The 12437-nt window shown below is 36.4% G+C and overlaps 1 protein-coding gene across 2 annotated transcripts in view; it reads left to right on the top strand.

Annotated features, from left to right (window-relative positions):
- PPP2R3A (protein phosphatase 2 regulatory subunit B''alpha) overlaps positions 1-12437 on the top strand; it is a 211865-nt gene that overhangs the window by 48883 nt on the left and 150545 nt on the right. The gene's annotated exons all lie outside the window — the stretch shown is intronic.

Below are 12437 nucleotides of genomic sequence, written 5' to 3'. Positions count from 1 at the left end.
GCTTTGTCTCTACCACGTGAATGTATGACATATGGCACATATATCCAAATTAACAAAATAAATTGTAAAATGATGATGTGAATTATTTAGAGGTTATGTCATTGTACAAAAACTATGAAGAAATACTTGGACACACCAAATACAATGTTCAGAACAATGATTAAATTAATCTCTGGGGAAAGAAGAGAGATGGAACTGAGGAAGGATGTCCAGGGGACCTCAGTAGTGTTAGTAATTTCATAATCTGGTGGTGGATCATTAGTACTTTTTTATATTATTTTTATGCCATTTTGTGTGTCTTTATAGTAAATTTAAAAAAGAATAATTGGATATTAGAGGTGGCATATATATGACCAAGTTAAAAAGTTAATGTTAATTTTAACATTCTCATTAATATTTTCATTTAAGTAGGAAAAAATATTGTGATCAGATGAATAATTTTTACATTGTATTTATTTTGTGGCTGTGCTATGCACATTTGTAGTTATCAGCGACACTAAAATTTAAAGCTATACGTACATACTTAAGGTTATGAAATGATGATTTGGGTCTAGATATTCTCATTCACTGAGCATTTCTGTGAAATCTGTGAGTCTCCTCATTCATTGATTTACAACTGGTAATATCTTTAGTGAAGTTGGTCTATGCTGGGAGGAGAAACTGGAAATTAATTACAAAAATAAGAGGAAAATGCTTTCAATGTACATAGGCAATAGTGATTTGCTTAATATTTTATAAAGAAAAGAGAATACCTATATAGAAATCTCAAAATGGTAATAATATAAGAGCTAACAGTTCTTGTAAGCTAAGGCATGCTAAGATATTTAGATATATTATCTCACTGTTTCCCTCTCAGTAACCTGTCTGCTCATTAAAAAATAATAATAATAATAATTCACCTTCTCCACTGACCTATTCCAACATCTCACAACCATTATAACCAGAAACTTACCTTAATACAGTGTTTTGAATTTTATTTAACCCTTCTCCCCCATTATCTTCTGTGAGAAAAGAAAAAATTATCTGAAAAGAAAGTAGAAAATGTGAACCTGAGGCCAAGAATAAGTCCCATGTAATACCTCTCCTATGTTCCTGGCTGACAGCTCATGAGCAGGTCCCCTCTGACCCTCCCAATCTAAGCACACCTAACTAAAAATCCCACACTGGGCTCTAAATGAGCTTTCCAATTTTTGAACAAGTATGGACTAAGATCAAATCTTATTAAGAGTCTCCCATCACTCTTTTAAATAAGTCCCATTACCATAAGACAGAATAAAATTTGATGAAATTTCTTGATAAAAGTTGAAAAAGTAATTCATAAAAAGCTAATTTAAAGAGAAAGGTGATATAAAATTTTTAACTCCTGAAGATACTTAACGCAAGAAAATAAAACCATTCTTCCTTGACTCAGATGCCTTCCTACTTGTTCTCTTTTTTTTAAATCTTTCTTTGCTTCCTATGAATAATAATAATAATTTGCACGTTTCAATTAAAATGAAATGACTAGTATTTTAATTATAATAATTATTATTACTATTGTTGTTGTTATTATTATTTTAGAGAGAATCCTAAGCAGGCTCCATGCTCAGCACAGAGCCTGATGCAGGGTTCAAACTCAGGATCATGATCCCAGCTGAAATCAAGAGTCGGATGCTCAACCAACTGAGCCACCCAGGTGGCTCTTATGAATTATTTTAAACCAGGGTTGGTAAATATTTTCTACAAAGGGTCAGATGTAAATATCTAAGGCTTTGTAGGTCACAAGGCTTCTGTCACTTAGACTTCTTTGTTTTTTTTAAACAACCCTTTAATAATGTAAAACTGTTCTTAGCCCTAAGCCTTAAAAGACAGGGAGTGGGCCAAATTTGGCCCACAAGAGTGTATGTTGTCAATGCCTATTTTATTTTATTTTATTTTATTTCATTTTATTTATTTTAATTTAATGTTTATTTTTGAGAGGGAGAGAGAGAAAGCGAGAGCAGGGGAGGGGCAGAGAGAGAGGGAGGCACAGAATCCAAAGCAGGTTCCAGGCTTTGAGCTGTCAGCACAGAGCCTGATGCAGGGCTCGAACCCAGGAGCCGCTAGATCACATTCTGAGCCGAAGTCGGACGCTCAACCGAGCCACCCAGGCGCCCCTGTCAATGCCTATTTTAAACAAATAGAAAAGTATAGTGAATGATAGAAAAAACACTCCTTATTATCACTTATTTTGTCAAATCTTAACATTTTATCATATTTGCTTCAGATCTTTGTTTATTAATATTTGCATTATTATCATCATCATTGTTTAAAACAAAAATCATCCCAGATATAGTTGAAATCCTAGAGGTCCCCTCCCTAGTTTCCACATCCCGTTCCAGAAATAACCACTACCCTGAAGTTAGTGTTTTATCTCCTGTAAGTTTTTACAGTGTTATTTGTCATGTTTTTTATTCTTGAAGAGCATGAACAAACAGTAATAGGAAATAAAATCAGTGAGGTAGGTTGGGGCCAGCTTATGAATGACCTATGTGCTATGCTAAACTCTTAGAGTGGGGAGCTAAAGAAGGCTTTTGTTTTTGTTATGTTTTTTTTTAATGTTTTTTTTTTTAATTTATTTTTGAGACAGAGACAGAGCATGAGCAGGGGAGGGGCAGAGAGAGGGGGAGACACAGAATCTGAAGCAGGCTCCAGGCTCTGAGCTGTCAGCACAGAGCCCGACGTGGGGCTCGAACTCACGGAGTGTGAGATCATGACCTGAGCTGAAGTCGGATGCTCAACTGAGTGAGCCACCCAGAGCCACTCCAAGAAGGCTTTTTTTTAAATGTTTATTTGTTTTGTGAGAGAGTACAAGCAGGGGAGGGGCAGAGAGAGGGGGAGAGAGAATTCCAAGCAGGCTCCCCGCTGAGAGTGCAGTGGATATTTAGACATGGGTCTCAGTCTCACGAACCATGATCGTGACCTGGGCCAAAATCAAGAGTTAGTTGCCTAACTGATTGAGCCACCCAATGCCCCAAGAAGGCTTTTAAGTAGAGGAGTCCCACGGTATTTTTTTAAAGAATAAAACTTTTTTTTTTTAAGAGTAAAAAATGTTAAATTACGCTCTTATTTTTTTAACTTTTGACAGCAAAAATTTACCAATTCAAAACATTTCAATTAAAAGCTTTATGTAATGGGGCATATAGGAGGTGCATTGGTGACTATCCCTGAGAAGAAAGATTGACTTGATGATATTATAGGTCATTAGTATTTTAACATGTGTTTCAAAATAATTTCTCAAGAGGAAGCAGTATTTATTGTCCAAGTATTTTTTTGTCCAGAAATCTAATTCAAACCTGTATTGGGAGAGATAATCAAATAGAAAATACTAATATGATACTGAGGGATTGATAAAGAGGTATCTAGATACTGGTCTAGATCAGGAGTCAGCAATCTGTGGTCCAAGGGCTAAATCTGACCTACGGCCTATGTTTGTAAATAGTTTTATTGGAACACAGCCACACCCATTTGTTTACAGATGATCTGACTGCTTTTCTCCTCCACCTACTAAGTTAAGTAGTTAGAGACCTTAAAGCTTGAAATGTCTACTATCTGGACATTCATAGAAAAAGTTTGCTGACTCCTCATCTAGATATTATTTGATCAAAAGATTTCTTTTTTAGTGAATCAATATGTATTTTAACAAGATCCCCAGATATTCACATTTAATATATACATGAAAATTTAAGAGATACTGTTTCCACCATATCAGACCATTCTTGATGTGATATTTTGTTAAAGGCATTGGAAATCTTGAAAACATCATTAAATACCATTAACAAAAACTAATTATCAATGATAGTCAAATAGTATACCAGTAGAAATAGCAAAATAAGCCCAGAGTTTCAAAATTCTTCATCATGTGTTCTCATCGTGTGTTTTGGTCTACATAGCGTTTCTCCCCTTTCCTCCCTAGTCATGATCCGTCTCTGACTTTTCCCACTTAAAACAGTTTCCTTTTCATCTCTTTCTCACTGTTAAATTATTGATATCATTGACTGGCAAATGAAGGTTTAATACATGCTTTCTTCACAAAGCCTTTAACTGACAGGAAACAACCCTGTAGGTTCTAGAATAGCTGAGGTGTGAAGATGGGCCTAAAAATGAGTTGAACAAGAATAACAGAACACCCTATAGAGGAAGGAAAGGGGGATGTGCCTGAGCTCTCAGAGGGTTTCATTATTTTGGATTAGTGAATTACTGAGGACATGTTTTGACATAGAAGGTAATATAATTTTTTAAAAAACACTTAGAAACTGTACTGCTTTGGTAATTCACATAATAAATGATACCTTAATTCTGTGTTTTATTACCACCAGCAGATGTTATTACAGTCATCTTGGGTCTGTTTTTAGCTGTATGGAGCAATAGCCTGTTAGCGGTTATTCACAAGTTAAAATAATAAAACCTAGTCTCCCTTGAAAATTATCTTTACTTAATTTTAGTAAAAAAAAAAAAAATCCAGGAAAAAATTTCTATTATTGTTTGCCTCAATTAAAAGAATGGAGGGAATGAGGCAGGATTCATCAGTGAAAGAGGAAGAATTTTTTTTAAAACTCCACTATAATATTTAAGTCTAGTGAAACCTTACAAATTTCAACTAATTGTGGGGAAAACTGTCTGAATTACTAAAAAAGTACAAATTAAAAATTTCAGTGTTTTTAAGAAATAACTTTATTAATTTCAAGAGTAAAGAGTAAAACTACCATCAAAGAATTGCAAGCGTGAACGTTAGCTGGACCTATTTCAATAATGAAGATCAGGGTGCCTGGGAGGCTCAGTAGGTTAAGCATCTTTGGCTCGGTCATGATCTCATGACCTCATGAGTTTGAGCCCCGCATCGGGCTCTATGCTGACACCTCAGAGCCTGGAGCCTGCTTCTGATTCTGTCTCCCTCTCTCTCTGCCCCACCCCTGCTCATGCTCTGTCTCTCAAAAATAAATATTCAAAAAAAATTTTTTTAATTAAAAAAAAAGAGGATGTTATAGGGAAATAAAGAACAAGAGCCAAATGGAAAACATCTGATTGGCGAGGGCCACACAGTCAACCTTGTCTAGGTTGAGAAGGCCCACAGTTGGCTTGGTGTTGAAGAATTGGCTGTGTGCGTATACTACATTTCTGGTCAGGTAGAGCTTTTACAGTGCACGAGTTATCTAAGTTTTGCTTTGCCAGGTGGCATTCCTGGCAGGAACAGCTCCATCTTGGGCTTATAAATTTATTTCCAAAGTCCTCCATTTGATCATCCTCTTGACCATTCTAGAGGTTTCATCAAAAATATCAGTCTTAGCATGACTCTGAGTTACCATTGCCTCTTCAGGTCTCCATGTAGTTTTCACAAGAGATGATGTCAGGCTTTTATTCTAGGAGCTGGTTATGTTCTTCTGTTCTCTTTTGTCATTCCAGTCTGAGAGAGACCATCTGTCAGCTGGTCAGTGGCTCTCCACATGTATTTAAACTTTGGAGAATATGCAGCATATTAGGGAGATAATTATTATAATAATATATGAATGTAATATAGTAATAATAATAATTAGCAACAAAACAATCCCATGGTTTGGACAGCACAAATGAGCCAGGGTACCCATAATGCAAACCAGCTAATATCAAATGAGTCAAGAAATGATCCCCAAAGTGGAGATACTTCTTTAAGCCAGTTAACCTGTTTATGTATTTTGTGTAACTGTGTCTCCACTTCCCCAGAAATGTTTATCCAGTGAGCTTGTTTCAGAAAAACTGAGGCACTGGAAATCAGGGAGCAAACTGTAATGGACAGAGAGAACTACAGGATCACCAGCATCTTTGCAAATTCAGCAGGTGGGTGGAGGTTGGATTACCACTTAGCAGTGGCCTGAAATACGTGAACATGGCATTATCTTTTCAGGTTTAGAAAAGGAAAAGGTTGGGCAAAGAATCACAAATACCCTCGTGAGATTTAGGCAAAAGATGATCAAAGAGAGAAGGAAGAAACATTCTTGATCTGATGTCTTGGGAGGAAGCAGTCTAACTCCATGTCAGCTATTTCCTAGTCAGTTGGATTTTGAGGTCTCTGGCATTTGCATAGGACCAGCTGTTGGGTAGATTTTTCCTCAGTTGTGAAGTAGGCACCCAAGGTTTGATACCTTGTAATTTGGCAGTGGTGTTGGTGGTTGAGAGTACTTGGTAAGGCCCTTTCCATGAATCTCATCTTTGCAAAAGCGTCAGAGTAAAACAATAACTATCCATAAATTACAAAAGACTTAAAAATGCCCATGATTAAAGATCTGATGAGAATCCTTTATACTAGAATTGACCAGGAAATTTGATTATTTCTGTGACATACAACATTCTAAGGTAACTGGAATTATGACTGGTAATATTATACCAGGACATATCAGATTTTTAGGAATTTAATAAAATCTAGAACACTTATATTAATAGCATGCAACCATACAAATACAACCTAAGAAGGTTTATTATTACCACATTTGAAAATGTTTCCTGTGTGATTTAACATACCAAATAAACCCAATTAATTTAACATCTCTTTTTTACAAGGTAAGAGACAAGTCCCTTTAGATTTTCCAGGGCCTTTGGCAAATTTTACAGTCATTTTGAGGTTAAAACAAAACAAAACAAAAAAAACTCCATTTAGAATTTGATTTTGGAAAGTTTTCAAAATGTCATAAGGTTTGAACATTAAAATAACTAAGATCACAGTTCATTATGAAATAATACTTGTCTATTTAAGCAAAGTGACAATAGAAAAAATTAAAGATAATTACATAAGGTTACACAGTTGTGAACAAAACTTGGCCCTTTTAATATCAAGAAGATTGGGTTTTCTTAAGTAATCAAAGACCTGATAAAGACAGTGTGAAACATAGTAAATTATTTTGGTAAGACAAAAAATCTTTGCTGACAAGGTAGATTACTTAAAAAGGAAAGAAAAACCCTTGTTTACAATTTTTTTTTAATTAAGAGCAGACTATTAATCTAAGAAAACACTTTGTTCTTTTAACAGAGAGAAAACCAAAATCTAATTTGTATCAGTGCATCAAAGATATTAAAACTTTTTTTTTTTTAAACTCACCTTTTTAACTTAAATAAATCCATTCCAATCTTAGCCAGCTTAACCACATGTAAAGTTCTTTTCTCAGGATTCCTTTCCACACACTTTCCATGACTTTTTTTTTTATATCCATTCAGATTTTGTCCTATTTTTTTTTTTTTTTCTTATTCTGGAACAGTTATTTTACTTTTGAACAAAATTACTTTTTTTCTCTTGCCAAAAAAGCAAAAAACAAAAATTCATGTCCTTCATACCCTATCTAAAAAAACACGTTCTACTTTCCTTACCATTTTTTAATATACAATTGTTTTTCTTTTACCCTTATATTTCAGTAGTTCTCATTGTGTATATTAATTAAAATTCTTAACCTTTAGAACCCTTAATTGCTAGTGAAAAGAAGCAAGCAGTAATGGACTATGGACTAGCAAATTTATAAAAACATTTCATAATTTCTAGAAGTATATGCTTCCTCCTAGTAAAATTTCAGTGTGGCACAAAATGTGTTTACTAACAAACCCAATTATTTTAGTTACTGTGTAAAAGGAAGCCAAAAGTAGATAAACTTGTGTTCAGTAATTGATGTTTCATTAATTTATCTTACTTGGAAATGATCTCCATATTCAATGAATAGCCATAATTTAACTTAATTCAGTATAATTTTAAGGTTTCAAGTTACCAAAAATATTTTGGACACTGTTTTTAAGTACGCATACTATAGAGCATAATTGTTGCTGAAAAGTCCATTTATAAACTTTTGCTTACATCTGTTTAGCTTACTTGTTCTTAACAATTATGTTAAGATTACATGACACGTTAATGAGGCATTAAACATTTAACCATCATCTTAAATTGTCTTTCTTGCTGACAGATTCTGCAACAGAGATAACATGAGCTCTTTTGACTTTTAGTAAACTTAGGAAGAATAAAAGTTGTATGTCTGCATTATATTTAATATTAATAGTCCTAAAGACAAGCCTGTTTCAGTTAAACCAACAAACTTAAATTAGTTTTTCTCCCCAGAGATTATCCTGGATTATGTGAACTTGAAAAACATTTGGGCTAGTTTCTGTATTTCTGAGAATATATACTTGATTCATATAAACACTTAAAAAATTTTAAGCCAGTAGAGCTTCTTTACAAATTAATTTTGGCAGTACTATCTGGAGGTAGAAAAATATCAACCATCCATAACATATAACCATAGACATGCAAAACATACAAATAGACGCAAATAGAGATCTTACAGGTTTTGCTTTAAAATTTTAGCCATGAGACAGGGATGATAATGCAAAACTCACTAGTTTATAAAAGAACAATTGGATCCAATTGCGTTTCTGGCAGAAGGGATAAGTTTTAAGGTTTTCTGCACAGATAGCTTACTAATATTTATGGAGAAGACTTTTAAGATTTTTCATCCACCTAGTTTCTAAGTAGCCCTTCCTCTTTTTTTCTTTTCTTTTCTTCTGTTAAGAATTACCTTGGCTCCTAGAGAAGACCAGGTAGAACATATACATTTCAAAGGCACAGAAAAAGAATGCAAGTTCCTACAAGAAGGACTTCTGGTTCCTAAGGCCAGAATTTTTACAGTACACTCAAGCCTTTTGAGATGAATATGGGAGGTTTGAAGATTGGTTTAAAAAAAAAAAAAAAAAGAGGGGCACCTGGGTGGCTCAGTTGGTTGAGCATCCCACTTCAGCTCAGGCCATGATCTCATGGTTCATGGGGTAGAGCCCCACATTGGGCTCTGTGCTGACAGCTCTGAGCCTGGAGCCTGCTTCAGATTCTGTGTCTCCCTTTCTCTCTGCCCCTTCCCCACTTGCTCGCTTGCTTGCTCTCAAAATTAAATAAAAACATTTAAAATTAAAAAAAAAAAAAGATAGGTGGACTTTCTCTGTTGTTAAAAAGATTTCATTTGTAGGACAGTTGCCTTCTTCAATCCTTAAAGGAAGCAGGTTGTAACCCAGATGATGTTAATGTGTTGACCTACCCATCCAACTATGTTATCATCATTTTGCTACTTTGTATTAGGGACATCTTCAACTAAGCTACAAATCAAAAGATTTCTGTGTTCTAGATTTAGAGCTGTTTTCCTCTTTGGAATGTTTTCCTTCCCCTCTGGATACATAGTTTCATTTAGCCTAGGGGAGAAGATCTAAAGAAAAAGTTCTATCTGGCTCTAAATATCAGCTTCCAATTTGGCCAGCCTCTTTTTTTTTTTTTTTTTTTTAAATGTTCATTTTTGAGAGAGAGAGAGAGAGAGAGAGAGAGAGAGAGAGCACGAGCGCGCGGGGGAGGGGCAGGCGTAGAGAGAGAGGGAGACACAGAATCTGAAGCGTGCTCCAGGCTCTGTGCTGACAGAGCCCGATGTGGGAGTCAAACTCCCACACCACGAGATCATGACCTGAGCTGAAGTCAGACACTTGACCAAGCCACCCAGGTGCCCCTCAATTTGGCCAACTTCTGACCATAGAACTACTTAAAAAATCTTTTCAAATATCTTATCAGGTTTCATCTGGGACAAACAGTAAATATTTCTGGCTGTACTAAACAACCCCTTGGATGCAAGACACATCCCCGAGAGGGTGCAAAAGATAGTACCCTCCCAAGATCCAGAGCCACTTCCAAAGATAACCAAAAGAAAGACAGTTCCCCCTAAGAGCTGGCAGCAGTTGGTAGGACCTAGCCACAAATGGCGTGCAACCCATATTTTTTACAGCCATTCATTGGGCTTCCAATCTGACGATTGACCTGCCTGCATACACAATAACAGATAACCTCTGTGTGCAAGGCAGGCAGAAAGCTAAGCCAAGTTCTGAAGACAACAAGACAAGAAGGAAATAGCTGTCCCTGGGAGAGAAGGGATCAATAACCAATGGATACCCCAAAACCAAATTCACAAGAGTATGCATTTAGAAAGGAGGGGACAGAGTAAAATTTGACCTTCTTTTCTTGACTGAGCACTACAGAGATCCAGAACTGACTATGGTAAGAATTCTCGCCGTTTGCTGGCTTCTGCCAGTTTTCCTAAGATCTGTCTTATCTGCAGGCTCAGGAGCAAATGGTGTTTAAAGTTGAGTGTAGTCCTAGTATCTACTAGAATTTGGCAAGTTTTTTCTTTAATTTTAGTTTCCCCTTAGAGGCTTAAGGGAATAATTGGTGGCAGTTTACCAGAGGATCCCTCAGAGTCCCATTAACTCTGGGAGGGGCCTATATGGGAATTCTCTTTCAGCAGCAGATATGGAGGGCATTTGAATTGGTGTGGAAAATTTGACAAGACCTCTGAAAACTGTCTTTTTTCCCATTCCCATTGATTGCAAATGAGACATCAATTTCTGGGCCACTGTTTTCATGATGGATCCCTATAAGGATATAATGGGAGAGGCCCAAAGTTTTAGGTTTCTGGCCTTGGATCCATTGCAGTTTTAAGGACACTGATTTGGGGGACTTTTGTTTACCCTCTTATATTCTCTCCAGAGTGCAAAGACCATCCAGACACAGGAATACCAGAAAGTTTTCAAATAAAGGATAGAGGGGAGCAGTAGGAGTTACTTCAGTATTCTAGTCTTTAGGAACTTCTCGTGTCTTTAATTTTTCGTTAGCCTTTTGCAGTGAACCTTTCGGTGGAGCTGTTTTGGAATTCTGAAGTCTTTTGGAGGCTCTCACTTGAAATAGGTATCCCCTTCTGTTTGTTTGATTTGAGAACCCTTGTTTTTAAGTGAACTTCTTAAATGAATGATTGTCTAATTGGAATGCCTCCCATAATGGCCAGTGTAATTCTAGGTTGTCTTTGTAAGATGTTGCCATTTTTGTAAATACCTGCAGCTTCTAGGATCACAGTTCTTAGACATAAAATAAGCAGGTGTGTTGAAAGGTTGCATGCTTAATTCTTTGAAACTTGAGAATCCCATTTATTTCGCTAATCTTGGGTCTCTTGGTGCCAAATTAGTACCTAAGAGGGATGTGCTGCTGGATTGGGTACTTTTTGGTGTTTTACAGTATACCTTGTTGCACAGTTTTCTTGAGGTTGGCAGGTGACCTAATGTCAATCTAACCTTTGCCATGACCAACTTCTCCTAGCACAAGAGTCTTAGAGTTAAGTGATGGGTGCTCTAACAGGTTTTAAGTGCTTGCCCTGTGCCCACCAGTTTTGTGGGTTTAGTTTCTGAGATTCGCATTAGCAGTAGATTGAGTGTTCCTTTCCCCAGAAGATCTCTTCATATTGGTGGACACCCTGATGACTTTTAATGGTCTGACTTGTGTCTACTTAGATTTTTATTTTGATGATCAAAACAGTTAGAATTTCTTCTCTTATTTTCCCAAGTCCCCCGGCAGCTTATGCTGTGAACTTGCCTCGAAGCTTTGTGAGTCCCCTAACAGCTGCCACCCATTGTGGACTCCTAATATAACTACCCCAAAACCTTTCCAGAAACAATATAAACTTATATACTTTTTAAATAAAGTTTGTTTGGACCAGAGAGATGGACACAAGGGAGTGGAGCTCAAATCTGAGTGACTTACCCCAGCTCACAGTAATGATGAGAGAAACCATAAACTCAAAGTTCAGCAGGTGCCTTGCCAGTATGACTTGTGCCATAGACAGGTAGCAGTCAACTTCAGATCTCATTCCTTGTCACCAAAAACTGTTAAAAAATTATTGAAGAAGATGATTTAGGTAATACAAACAAACTTACACACTTTGTGAAGTGGACAGTCTCCTTTTGGAGAACTGCAAAATGGGACATAAGGCAAAAAGCTTTTTATAGAATAAAGAACAAGGAAGAGGCAAGTAGAAAACATCTGATTGACTGGGGCCACATAGTCAATTTGCCTGGGGTGAGGAGGCCCAGAGGTGGCTTAGCTTTGGAGGAATGGCAGTGTGAATATACTGTGTTTCTGGTCAAACAGAGCATTTACAGGGATATGTTATCTAAGTTTTAGTTTGCTTACGTGCACCCAGACAGGAGTGGCTCTGTCTTCGGCCATAAATTTATTTCAACATAGTTAATACAGAATTGATATGCAAAATGGAGGTTGCTAAAATACTTTAAAATGCTAAAAATAGCATAAGTATGTACAGCACACAGTAGGAGATAAAAATGAATTAGACAGGACAAGCCTTTGTGGAGCCCACAATCTAATAGGGGAGGTGAGCTATTTACTGTGAGGCAAAGTAGAAAGAATAGATTACATAAGAGACAAATGAAGTACTATAGGAACTCCCAGGAGGGAGAGATACATCCCACTTGGGGAATTCAAGGAAGTTTCCCTGGAGGAGATTGGATTTGGATATGAATACCTTACTCTTATTCAACTAATTTACTTAATTACTTACTAATTTACCTAGTTCTTGGTGTATTACAGTGTCCATGAT

This window comes from Panthera onca, chromosome C2, assembly GCF_046562875.1.
Source record: "Panthera onca isolate mPanOnc1 chromosome C2, mPanOnc1 haplotype 2, whole genome shotgun sequence".
NCBI lineage: Eukaryota > Metazoa > Chordata > Mammalia > Carnivora > Felidae > Panthera > Panthera onca.
Note: the sequence above shows the minus strand (reverse complement) of the source record. Positions and strands in the feature narration are given on the sequence as shown.